Raw genomic sequence first — 13,529 nt, forward strand, 5'->3', positions numbered from 1 at the left:
TGCTCTCCAGCCCTTTGTCTCATCATGTATCAGCTCCTACTTCCAGAATCCACAGACAAGGCAGCAGCAGTCCCGGCTCTTCTCTCTACCAACAGCCCACTGGAGAGGCCACCCTTGACCCTGTGCAGCAAGGTTTGGCCAGGAGGAACACAGTCTCCACGACTGGCAGTGGACAAGGTGCTGTAGACCAGCACCAGCTGTTGCTGTATTATGCAAGGACCCAAATTCCAGCTGGGATCTGTTTGTTGAAGTCAAGCAGGAGACAGCAGCTGAACCCATAGGGTTGGGACTGTCTCCTTTAGACCGGGTCCAAGTGCATATACATTTCAAGCCAGAAAGAGCTTCTTTGGAAAAGTTACTCAACAGCAAGATTATTTAATCGGAGCCACAGTTCTGCCACAGTTGACGCTACGTGTGGCAGAGAGGAGCAGCTTTGGGGGAAGTCCATTCTAATTTGATTTAAAAAATGGTGTGTGCACAGAGATTTAGAGCTCAGCCCCACACCATATTGCAGCGTAAGAAAGCAAGAGGCAGAAAAGTTAGCGTGGTAACAATAACATTGCACTAGTCTAAACAAAGGCAGCCTCACAAATAAAGTGGCCTTACTCTAAAAAAAGCTAGAGACAGGGCAGAGACAGGGAAGGGGCAATAAGCTTATTTAAGAAAACACACGGTGTGCTCTGTCCTAATCCAGGCAATCTGGGGCATGTCTGAGTCCCTTAGTGCTTTTATTTGCAAAAAAAATGCTGAAGAGGAAGGAAAGTGCTATTAATCCAAGGAGGGAAATGAGGCATGGTGCAGCTGACTGACCCCCCATCAGTGATACCTCCTGCCTCTGAAGGATCTGAAGTTAAGATAAGAAAGTGTTTTACTAAAACAAGTGCACAGGGCCATGTGGCCCTCAGCTGCTTGGTCAAGTGTCCAGTTTGGTGCAGGGAGGGACAACAGACTAATTGGCAAGGTGGCTGGTACTTGTCTCCCCCTCAGCTCTGCCTGGCTGGGGAGGAGCAGCATCTTGCCTAGCATGCTAACATCAGTGGAGAAAAAAAGTCCCCCCTCTTTTCTTCCTTAGCTGCTCTGCCAGGCAGACCCCCCACTCCAGAGCAGTGAGCCAGAGGAGGCTGTTGGTGTCGAGAGCTGCCAAGGGCTGGGGAGCTGCAGGGCAGCAGAGCAAGGGGCTGCGTAGGCAGCTATTGACCGCCACATTCTGCCTCTCTCCCTGAGCAGGGGGAAAGGGGCAATTGAGGGCAAGGAGCAAATGAGACAGGCCAAAGGCTTCAGTGAAGAAGTTGCCTTCCTCTTACAGACCGATTCAATTAGAAACATCTTAATGGAGATCCGTTTTGTAACTCCCACTCAGCCAGACAGGACTAAAGGGGCATATACGACTTGCTGCCACATTACAAGTTAGGGGTCTTCACCCTGGTTGCCAGCAGGTCTCCAGTCGAAAGCAAGAGTGAAAGCTGAATAAATGGGCTGCTGCCAAAAGGATGGTTTAATAACTGATTTGGAGAGACGGCAAACCTTTGCTCCGACCTGGTACACCTTCTAACCCCAATTCCACTCTGTCCCTACTAACAGAACTAATTGAAATATCAGGAGACGATCAGAGCCCTGAAGGGTAACACAGCAAAAACGCCTCTCCTTTTAGATGTGAACTTCTCCTGCCCCTATGTGCATCATCAGGGAAATACATACATGTTTGCGAGCTTTAGAGAGTGTATGCTTTTCCCTGTTTAAAGCCCTACAGAAATGCTCCAGTTGAGATAAGGAATGCCTTGGAGAAAGAGGATTTTTGGCCTGTTGAATACATTCTAGTTTTTTTTCCCAAAGACTATTATTAGGCTGTAATTAAAAAAAAAAATACAGTAAACCCCTTAAGGTGGTTTGATAGCAAGCAAAGACATATAAGAGCTGAGCAAACTGTCTTGTCCAAACTTTTTCACCCTTCTCTAGATGAATGCTTTTATTGTTCTCTGCAAAGTGCTTGCAGACAAAGTTGCAGCGGAGCTGGGAAGTATTATTAGTAAGGTTTAATATAGCATCTCTCCTTGAATGGCTGCAGTGAGGGAATCCCCACTGGGTGACCCAGGGTGCAGATGAGTATAGAAGCTGTGTGATTCATTGTGCACAGCGCAGCGTGAAATACTCAGAGCAAATCATTTGCCTGGGGAAGAACTGGGCCTTTTTCTGTCTTAGGGGACCTGTAATCTAGCTGGAGTTTCCTGGGGTTTGTTGCTCAAATTACACTTCATGACCCTGTTTCCCAAACATATTTTTACCTTTTAAAAGTGTGTGTGGTGAGATGACCTAACACCCCAGGCTCAAGCTTTAAACTGAATTGCTTAATAGGGAAGGTAGGTCAGGTAGCACTATTTTTGTTCCTCAACTACATAATCAAGTACTTCTAGGACATAGAGTACATCTAGAGCATTCATTCATGTAAATGCGTTTTCAAATACTTTTCTAAGAATTTTTACATTTTTCCATTTGTAGTGTCTTCAGGAGTGATTTAAAACTGGGTAGACTGTATCCTTTCTCTGATGGACAGAGCTTGCACCAAACCTGCTGTATTTGCTCAGAGCTAAAGCCAGTCATTTAACTGCTCAAAAAGTCAGGCCCACTGAGATTACTTGCTCACTAAGTTGGTGTATTAGCGGAGAGTAATTGTTATCACCTCTAGTTTAAAAATATAAGGCCCAGATAAGGGGTAGACTGCAATCTGATCAGTTTTATCAAGACTGAGGTGCTTCTGAATATATCACAAGAATAAAGTTTAGGCACCTTTGAAATGTTAATGTCAAAAACAATGGTAGTTTTGGAAAATGGGCACCTCCAGAGACAAGCAGTAAGAAGGAAGGGGTTTCAAGGTCTGATTTTGATCTTAGAGGCACTAATTCCAGAGTTAGCTTCTCAGTCCGCTTCAGAACATGGCCACAGGAGCCTTTCCAGAGAATCATGTGTGCTTTAAAGCTGACCCTAAAATACATCTGAAGAAATGACAACGGGTAGGAATTGCCAGTGGCAGTGTGGAAAGGAAAATAGAAAGGAGCAAATTTAAAGAAAAATAGAGCAAAGCATAAAACTATTCTGGAAAGGAAGGTCTTTCTTTCCATGGTCCTGCCTTTCACAAAGCTTATCTGGGCAAAGTTACTGGTCCTCCAGCCAACAATGCAAGGCAAGGCCTGTGAGGGATGTGTACATCAGCTTGAGTGGATTTGTTCTCACATTGCGTGTTGTCTGTAAGGAGAAATCAAGCTCTCAGTGGAAGGGGAAGAAGTCACTGGTGCTTCATCACTTTGATTGAGGTTATGGAGTCTTCCCATGAGCTCACAGGCTGGCTGGAAGGAGGAGGGAAGAAAGAATACCTTAGAAGACAGGAAAGTACTGTAGGCTGGGTGTAAGTGGGCAAAGGTGTTGGTCATGTTGGGTGGTCCATTGAGGGCTTCTTGTGTCACTGATAATTTCAGGCTTTGAGATGAGAAAGTAAAGAAAAATTTTGCTTAGGACAGGACTTACATCATTGCAATGGCTTCCGCTTACGTGACACAGGGCTAGATCTGTTGCCTACCACATAGAATATGAAGGGACAAATCGAGGACTGTAAAGTAACACTCCCCCATCCTAAAAAACACTAGGGGCAACCCCGAGGGCATTGATGGCTGAGAAATATACCCCTCAACTCACATGCAACCACCTATCAGTACCTAGTGCAATGTCCCAAAAGTACAAGAGAGATAGAGGCACCCTGGAGGCACTCAGCCTGTGAAAGAACCCTTCTCCTAACGTGGCCTTCCCAAACTACTACCTGTATCAGCCAAAAGGGCAAACCTTTGGGGCCCCAGAGATGCTCCTGAGCAGGTTCTGCATTTCCTCCTGACCACAGTGCATTCAAGGTGTGTGGACTAGACTCTTGCTGTCTCCATGAGAGACAACAGCACAATCAATGCCACCCCCACCAAGTTTCTTTCCTTTATGGAGAAATAGATGCCAAAGTTGTCCATAATTACCATGTAGGCAGTTCAGTCATTGCAGGAGTTGTTTTCCTCTCCTATCAGGTAAAAATACCTAAAATTGGCTATAACTGGCTCTGTCTTTCCTAACACTAAAAATCATTAAAGAAAGGGACCAAAGCAAGAATGACATCCTGAGAGCAGAGCAAAACACCCAGACAGTCCTTTCCTTTTTTCTGCGACCTCCCTGTCTGCTCGTAAGCTTTATTGCAACTACTTGTCTCAGGTTGAAGTGCTCCATTTCCTTCCTAAAATCTCTTTCTTGAGCTAGTAATCAGGGCAATATAAAATGTTCCTTTTAGACCATCTGGAAGCCACAGGAAACATCAATTAACTGCATATATTTGAATCATAAGTACATTAGGCTAGAAATTTCTACATATTCTGAAAATTAAATCCTATAAGGATTTTAAGCTGTGCAATATTTAATTGAATGATGGCCCCAGAGCATGGGGATCAGAATCACGTTCCTGGACTATGGTGCAGAGTTTACCACAAATCCATACAAGCCAGTCCCCACCAGAAGTATAACTGTAAAGTTTTTTTCACATAGTGAGCTCCCTGTCTAGGGGGTGCAGCCACATCACAAGCATTTCATTTATAGCCTCTTTTGAAATGCAGAGGAGTTTATTTGGTATGTCCAGCAGAGCTGCTGAAAAAATAAAGGAAGCATGTTCCCTACTGACTAGAAAACCCCAAAGCAGAACCTGACAGTTTGATTCAAGCACACTGGTCTAAAATACCAGCAACAGTATAAAATTTAAGGCAACTCCTTTATTTTTATGCCTGCAACATGCCAGGATGTGTATGCACCGCAGCCTAGCTCTCAGCTGGAGTAACCCAGTTGCAGTCAACCCAACCACACCTCATGGTGCAGTCCTTGGGTGGCCTCACTTTGCAGTGAGAAGGTGTAGGAGAAGGAAGCCTGCCATTCCCACTCTTTCTGTAGGGAGCACTGGCTTTAGCTTTGATTCTTGCCTTTGTTTGATGACCTCAAGCAAGTATCTCACTTTCCCCTCCTTTGGGATCAAAGCAGGACTTGAATGCTGTTACTAGTGCACGATACCGTAATCACTCCTGAAACTCTGACTGTACATGAGCAAAGAGATTTCCCTGCCAGTGAGGGTAGCACAGGGCCCAGCACATTAGTTACTGGCTGCTGCATTTCCTGGCTCTCAGGAGAGCAGTGGGGAGCTGGGAAGGAAGGGTTGACCACTCCACCATCACTTCCCTGGCAAAGCCCTTCAGAGCTCTGACCTGCTCTGCTTGGAGGGCAACTGTGGTAACAGCATAAATTGCACAGAAAACAAAATGGTTTCCTGGAATGGCTCTGGCCACTTTTAAACTGGCACCAGGCCTGTCACTCCATAGGGCATCCAGCAGATATTACCTCCTGGCAGCCAAGGTCCCTGGTCCCAGAGCAGAGAGGTGTGAGGCATGCAGTCCTGCGGCAGCTGAGAAGCTGCTCATGCACCACAGCAGAGGAGAGACACTGCTATTTTTCCAGCTATCCTCTTAGGGAGCACCAAATAAATCAGAAAAACCTAACGGTGTGGTTGAGGGCCAGCCTTGGATACCTGAGTGCGCTCTCTATTCTGGGCATTAGTGCAGTTTCCACCACCTAGCCAGGAACAGAATGAGGGCAACTTCACTCTGCGGGCAGTTTCATCCTGGGCAATCCCAGCCCAGGGCTCTCCTGTGGATGCTCCTTCTGGGATTTCAAATAAATGAATAATGAAAGACACTAAAGTGGAGACTGGATTTGCTGAGTGTAGGTCCTGGCAAATTCACCTGACACTGGCCTAGTCAAAAGTGGGGTGGCAGGTCACCTCTTTTTCACTTAATTTCTTTTGGGAGCGAGCCACAAGAGACTCTAACAGTAGGGAACTGTATGGTAGATCAGGAGTTGGCTAAGGGGATGTGGCAATTGCTGATGTTAAGGTGGGAAATACCTATAGAGTATTTCTCTAAATAGAGAACAGTTGTTAATGGAGACCATCAGAGATGGTAGTGATTAATGTTTGCATTAGTGATAGGAAATAAATATTAAGGGCATTATTAATGGCATCTGTTGATGACACAAAGGTAGTACTCATCATCCATAGAGAAAAGAATTGGCAATGCAGTCTCAGAAGAGCTAAGTGAGCTTGAGGATTGGAGTATTCATAAAAATATGATGAAATTCAGTAGTACAATGTTCAGGGTCTTGCAATAAGGAACTGATGACAAAACGTTTTCTATAAGCTGGGAACTCATCTGCTAGAATTGAGCGAAGCAGAGAAAGACCTGTGCATATGAGGTGATTATGGGATGATTATATGCTGCCAAAGTGATGTAGCTGTGTAAAAAGACAATGCGGTCTTAAGCAGTGTCAGGAGAGATAGTAACTGTTGTACAAAGTGACAGTGAAACGTCATCCCTGTGGTATACAACAGTCCCTGTTGAAGACAGATGAACTGCACTGGGAAGGAGGCAGCGATCAAGGGGGAGGAAAGGCTGTCTTCTCAGGGGAGGCTCTGAACATTTTGCCTTGTACAGCCTGGCACAATGAAGGGAATACAACTCTATCTGTACGTAACACAGGCACACAATACCAAATATGGAGAGGAGCTATTTAGGCCCATGCAAAATGTTGTTTCAAGAGAGAACGGGTGCAAAATGGCCATTAATAAAGTGAAACTGGAAGTTAGGAGGTCAGAGCTCTCAGAATGAGCTGATGGTGCAGATGTGTGTGCGTGGCAGCAGAAAGAGAGGAAAGGCGATGCTGGAGTGCCATCATCTGCCCGTTTACAGCATTTCAAGGATCTCAGGAGGAGGATCAGCGCTGCAAGGATCAAGCAGGACTTCTTTTGGAATTGGTTAAAAAAATCCCCATGTGTGTCCTATGTTTTGTACCAAACCAGTGCAATAAGTCCTGACTCTCCCCTGACAGAACACCTGGACGTGCAGGTCTCCCAGGCAAACACACTGTTACATGCCAAAGAAGCAGAGGGACAATGCACGCAGCCTCCTCTGCTGGATGGAAGAGTCCACATCACAGTCCAAATGCAGCAGAGAAATAATAGCAGAATAGGTACAACCTCCCCGAGAAGAAATCTAGGAAAAAAAGGGATAAATAAGCCAAACTCACTTATGAACTCTAACATGAACTTAAAAAACATGTAGTGTCTGAGTTGGTTGTTTTGCAGCAGACCATCACACCAACTGTGTTACCTTTTGTAGTGATAGTGGGGTTAGTGCAGACTGAATGTCTTTCTGCCACTCATCCCTTTTGTAGCTATCTTACACAAGGCTCTGTGACATGTTAAAGAAAAACTGCAAACATTTTCACTTGAAGTACATGCTTTGGCTCATTAGTCCTCAACAGTATTGATTTTCTGTCTTGTTTTCTCAGTTAATTGTTCCAAACAGAGAGGGGCTGCCAAGGCTGTAGTACTGATACGTATCCTCCTAATCGCACACCTCAGAAGAGGGTGGAATGACCATTTTTAAGCTACTGAGTGTAACTGCGACACAACTCAAAACCAGATGTCTCTGCAAAAAATATTTTGCAGTGCAGGTTGGTGTCAGGGCCTGCCATCATCTGCAGCAATGCTGCCAGCCAGCCAGCTTATTAACAGGCCCATTGTCTATGCAGTGGTTACACCAGAGCCTAGATGGCTCTGCAATTAGAGCATCCATTTTCAACATCCTTTGCATATATTTATATTTCCTACTTATAAAGTGCTCTGCTACTCTTCTGTTAAATGCTGCATCAACCATTTGGTGGAGAAAAGCATTGAGGATTAAGAGAACTGTCACTCAGTACCACATTTCTGAAAGGAAACCCGTATGTGATTGATTCTTACTTAGCACTGCCACCAAGTTTGTGTGAAAGGAGTGCACATCCCAGGCAGAGCTTTGTGGGATGTGCCAGGTGAGGAGATCAAAACCCCCTGAGACCTCCGGTCCTCTCACACTGCATACAGCACTGACAGCCTTGGCAAGGATGAGGTGGGCAACCTGGTCTAGTGGGAGGTGTCCCTGTCTATGGCAGGGGGGTTGGAACTCGATGATCTTCAAGGTCCTTTCCAACCTAAACCATTCTATGATTCTATGATATGTCCCTTCTTGCAGAAATCATGGGAAGACTGGGATGTTAAAGAGCTCACAACAGCATGCAGGACCAGCCCAGAAAAAGGATGGTGTGTGAGGTCCTCCTACAGCGAGTGGCCAGCTGGCAGGAGCAGTGGAAGTGCTCAGACGCATCTGTATGCTTTTGATACCTCATACCAACAGTACCTCAGAGTTCCTGGGCCTCACTGCAGCTGGCAAATGAGTGCTGTTGTTCAGAGCAGCAGTGCTATCCAGCAGGTCTGCAGGAGAGAAGCCAGACCGTTTCATAGCGTTTGGTCTGCATTCATGGCCAGGGCTCACTTTGAATGTTACTATCTCCCTCTGAGCACAGGCAGTGCCTCTACTCCTGCCTGTCCACTGTCCCTGCATGCTGATGCTGCTTCTCCTCACCTCTACAGCCTCTCCTGCCCTGCTGTCATGGTTTTGCCTGGAGCGAAGTTGACTTTCTTACTTGCAGCTGGTATAGTGCTATGTTTTGGGTTTGGGATGAAAATAGTGTTGGTAAAATCCTGATGGTTTGGGTTGTTGCTAAGCAATCAAGGCCTTTTCTGCTCCTCATATTGTCCCACCAGTGAGCAGGCTGGGGGTGCACGAGAAGATGGGAGAGGACACAGCCGGGACAGCTGACTCCAACTGACCAAAGGGATATCCCATACCATGTGATGTCATGCTCAGTATATAAAGCTGTGGGAAGAAGGGGGGGTGGGGTGGGGGGGTGGGTGTTTAGAGTAATGGTGTTTGGCTTCCCAAGTAACCATTACGTGTGGTGGAGCCCTGCTTTCCTGGAGATGGCTGAACACCTGCCTGCCAATGGGAAGCAGTGAATGAAGTCCTTGTGTTGTGTTTGCATGCGCAGTTTTGCTTTACCTAATAAACTGTCATTTTCTCAACCCACAAGTTTTTCCTCACTTTTACTCTTCCAGTTCTCTCCCCCATCCAAACTGAGGGGGAGTGAGCAAGCGGATGAATGGTTCTAGCTGCCAGGCGGGATTAAACCACAACACCCGCCCATCAGGCAAGCACCAGCAACAGCAGCAGAACCTGCATGAGCACCTAGGCAGACTTCTGGGGCTAGTGTCAAAAAGTGTGATTTAAAAAAAAACAAAACCACAAACCCCATGAAGTGGCCACCTCATGCTGATGGCACCTAGACCCCCTGAGCGTGAGAGGAGCTGGGCTGCAGCCGGGCTGAGGGGGACACCCCGGTGCTGCAGACCATCGGTAAAGTGACATCCCCAACACCGACCCCCCCAGCTCTGCAGTGAGCTGCCTGCAGTGCCATGCCCACCTCCCCTCCGTGAGACAAGGGAGAACAGCCCCGGCTGACCTGACAGGAGGGACAGATGTCTCCATGAGAAGCACACGCCTCCCTTGGACATTTTAAATATTGCCTCCTGCGCTGCATGCTACAGACAATTCCCCTTAATTTCACATGTTTTTGCAAAGGAGAAGTAATAATGCCAGTGCCTTTATTACCTGCCAAGAGCCTTATTACTGTCATGGGATGTGGCCCTGCATGTCGGTCGGGGAGTGAGGAGAGGCAGCAAGGCCTGTGGTGCAGGGGCAGGCTGCCGGGACAGGCAATACGGCCTTACCTCTGCACGCCCTCCCCTTTCTCCATGGCTGTCGGCTTGTGGGGACCAACTGTGTCAAATCACCCACACAGGGCTGTCCTGAGGTACCCCTGGGCCAGCAGCCCTGCAAAGATGGCAAAGGTTTTGCCACCAGGCCTGTGCCTGGAGCCACCAGCGCAGGAGCGGGCCGTGTTTTCAGTCAGTAAACTGAGGACTTTCTCCAAAGCATCAAAACTGAACAACTTCTGATGGTGTAGGAAAGAGTGCTGTAGGACATCCCTTCCAAGTGTGTGCACAGGAGAAGGGCTCCACATGTTTGTTCACAGTGCTGAAGATGTACGAGCATACACAGTGGCCCCTTTATCTCACCTGAATGCAAATACCCCACAGGCGTGAATCTAAAGACATCAGTGCTGTTCCACACACCTCGTTCCTTCTGGATCCCGCATAAGAGGTACAGGGTTTTGTGCCCCTCAGCACATAAAGAAATGAGAGGAATTCAGATTTTCCACAGTTCTTAAATCTTTTTCTCCATCTGTTACTCACCTTTTACACCAATCCATCCTCTCCAACCTACTAAGCATTCCTGTTGATCTCTTCCCTCCACAACAGCCCCACACTCTCTTCCAACTCTTACTCCCGGTTCTTTGCCTGTTAATCTGCTTTCTGTTCTCTCACCTTCTCATCCATGACAGTTCAGGTCATGATAGATGTGAACAAAATGCGGGAACCTTTAATTATTCTTTGGCCATCAGAATGGATCAGCAAACAGGAAGCCAAAAATGTTCCACAGGTACTTTTCTCGATCTTAGTTTCATTGCTTGAGATAGAATGACCAGCCATTACTATATTCCCGGCTGACCTGAATTGTATCTCCACTGAGGAGAAGCTACACAGGATTGCATCTTGCTTTCCTGTGACCTCAGTCTACCTGAAGCTTCCCCAGCAGAAAATGGCCTGCACTGGAGGAAAACTACTGAGCAAAACTAAATATGTGTTTCTTGATGGTCACCACCAACAGCCCATACTATTGCAGAGTATGTAGAGTTCACCCAACAGCAGTGTGGATATAAACAAATGCATTTTACTAATTCTGCTATGGCTACTGAAGGGGATACACACACACACACACACACACACACACACTCTCTCACTTACTTTCCAAGTTAAATTTCTGTAGTTCACTCCTGATGACTTCACTGAACTAAATGTCCCTAGGGCTTTACAGGTCTTTTTCCTTGCTTCCTGGCTCTTACAGGACATCTGTCTCTAAACTAATTAACATAACCGTACCAGAAAAAACATAAATACAGTCTTACCATGGCCACCCAAAGCTCTGTCTTGCCTGGTGCCCTCTTCCAATAGGCAATGTTTAGGGAAGGGCGAAAAACAGATCAAGCATGCAGTGATCCTTCCCTGGAGACTGTCCTACTCTGCACTTGTCTATGGTGGCTGAGATACTTCCTGAGTCAGAGATGGTTTCTTTGTGGTAGGACTCAGCTGCCAAGGAGGTAGTTGTACCGAGTCCTGTTTCTTACATTAATTACTCTGCGCTTTAAGTAGAACAGGCATGTCACCTCCATTTTAGTTTTTTAACTGTGTTCCAAAAAATATGTTGATTACAATAAGTTAACATTTTCCAGAATTTGTCCTCTTTGCTTGACCTTGGTTACACTTTCAGGTATGTATCATTTCTGGAAAAACCTAGCTTTAGATCAGCTGGAACATTTAGCAACTTTACATCAACTGGAGTTAACTGTTTTATCAAAACCAGTGTATAATTAATTGCTAATACATAGACAGTCTCTAGGTGGGGCCTGATCTCTGCAGACAGCACACATAGCTCCATTGACATCATACAGCTGAGGGTATGTGAACCACGCTTGAGCAGGATTATCAGGCAATAAGCAGGGGATACAGTCAGCTTCACAAATCCTGTGGTACCTACTGCCCTGCAGTACAGTCTACAAGAAGCGCTGTAGGATGCCACGCACAGGCATGCAGTCATGTCATATGTGAGCACTGCCAAATGTTCAATGTTTGATATTCCTGCTCAGAAAATTAAAACAACTAAGATTCATTCACATTGCTAATACTGTGTAACAGTATGACCAATCAAAAGGAAAGATGGGTAACAGATGTGCCAACCTACGTAAAGTGCTGTCATGCAGAGAATACATTTCCACTGTATTGGGTGGCTCAGTTTTTCTGATTGTTCATGATCATTAGTGACATTACTCTCCAAACTTGATGTTTCCCATTCTATATAAGAAGGCATCTTTTTACAAGAGGGATACCTATTTTTCTTTCCATTGTTAAAACAGTTTTTTCACCAATTGAAAAATGTGATGTTTTGCTGCAAGCTGGCTGAAAAAGAATACTTATTGAAAGGACGCGTCAAAGATTCCAAATAATTTTCCAAATATATTTGTGTATGGTGGTGCATGCTCTGCACTTAGAGGACTTGGCAGTCTATCAGACCTTTTTATTGTTAATGTTGAGACTGGATAAGAGTACTTCTAAGCTGTGGAAAACAGTTCTCTGCTGTCTCTGACAACTTTAAGATTCTTTCTAGTAACAAGTGAATAAAGTATTCTCTCATTATTTTGAGTTCAATGACAGTCACTTATTTGCTAATGTTGTGAGAGAGTGGCAAAAGAGGTTAAAAATACAGTGAAACTACTCTTTAATATGCTTTTTTATTATCTTTTGTCTGAAGGTGTATCATATTATGCATGTTAGGAGATACTTGGGTCTTACCTGCCATGAATAACAGAAAAAACCTCAATCGCAAGGTGAAAAAATACACTGAAATTGGCAACCAGACATGTTCACTACACAAGGGATCCAGTGTTGCAATATCTGGACAAAGAATTGGGGTCTTTATGTAGCCTGTGTTTACCGCTCAGCCCAACAAGTTGCTGAGATCTGTGGCTCTGATCCAGCAAAGCACATGTTTAACTCTAAGCATGTGAGTAATCCCATTCACTTCATTTGTACTACTTACACACTTCAAGATAAACAAATATTTGTGTGACTTGTTGGATGTGGCTTTTACTGAGCCAGAAGGAAAGAAAGATAGGTGGTTATGCAATTCCATGGGGAAGAATGCTTTAATCTTTTTTTTCCTTGTTCCTTCCAAAGGATGCCGCATGAATGACAACCCCAATAAATGCTCACTTAGTGTTTGTGGATACTGCCACTGAGTCTCTTTTGGATGACAGTGACAGCAGGCTTTAGGGATTGTCTCATCTGTTTTTCTGAATGTTTGCAGCGTTGTGTTTCCTTTAGTTTAATAGATAGCAAGACTGGAAGAAGTTTCCATGGATGCTTTTTATGGTGCTCTGTCACTCTTATAATTAAGGAAGCCCTTCTTGTGCCTTTATGCTGAGCTGGTCCTTATATAATGAGGCATTTTTTTCCCATTAATATGGTGTCTGTGTCCATATGCAATACAGCTGTAGCTGGTGTGTGTGTGTGTTTATGCACATAGGTATTTTGAGCTGGGAGAAGCTTCTGTTGAGTGCACACTTGATCTCGCCACTGAAATGAATGATGTGAGGTGCTGTAAGCCACATTATTCCCATTCTTGCAGCAGGGTGAGCTTGCCAACGTTCATATTACAGGGATACCACTTGACCCATCTCCACTTACAACGTGCAAACAAAATACATTTCATGATTTTACTACAGAGTGTCTGATTGCCTCCATGGGTCAACATATCATCTTTCATGAATTCTAAAAAGAACAACACCTTCTGGGCAGCAGCCAAAATAAGGACTGCTGAGGAATCTGATATTTGTTTCATGTTTATATCAGGAGGAAT

The sequence above is a fragment of the Vanellus vanellus genome (genome assembly GCF_965231255.1).
Source record: "Vanellus vanellus genome assembly, chromosome: 6".
Taxonomy (NCBI): domain Eukaryota; kingdom Metazoa; phylum Chordata; class Aves; order Charadriiformes; family Charadriidae; genus Vanellus; species Vanellus vanellus.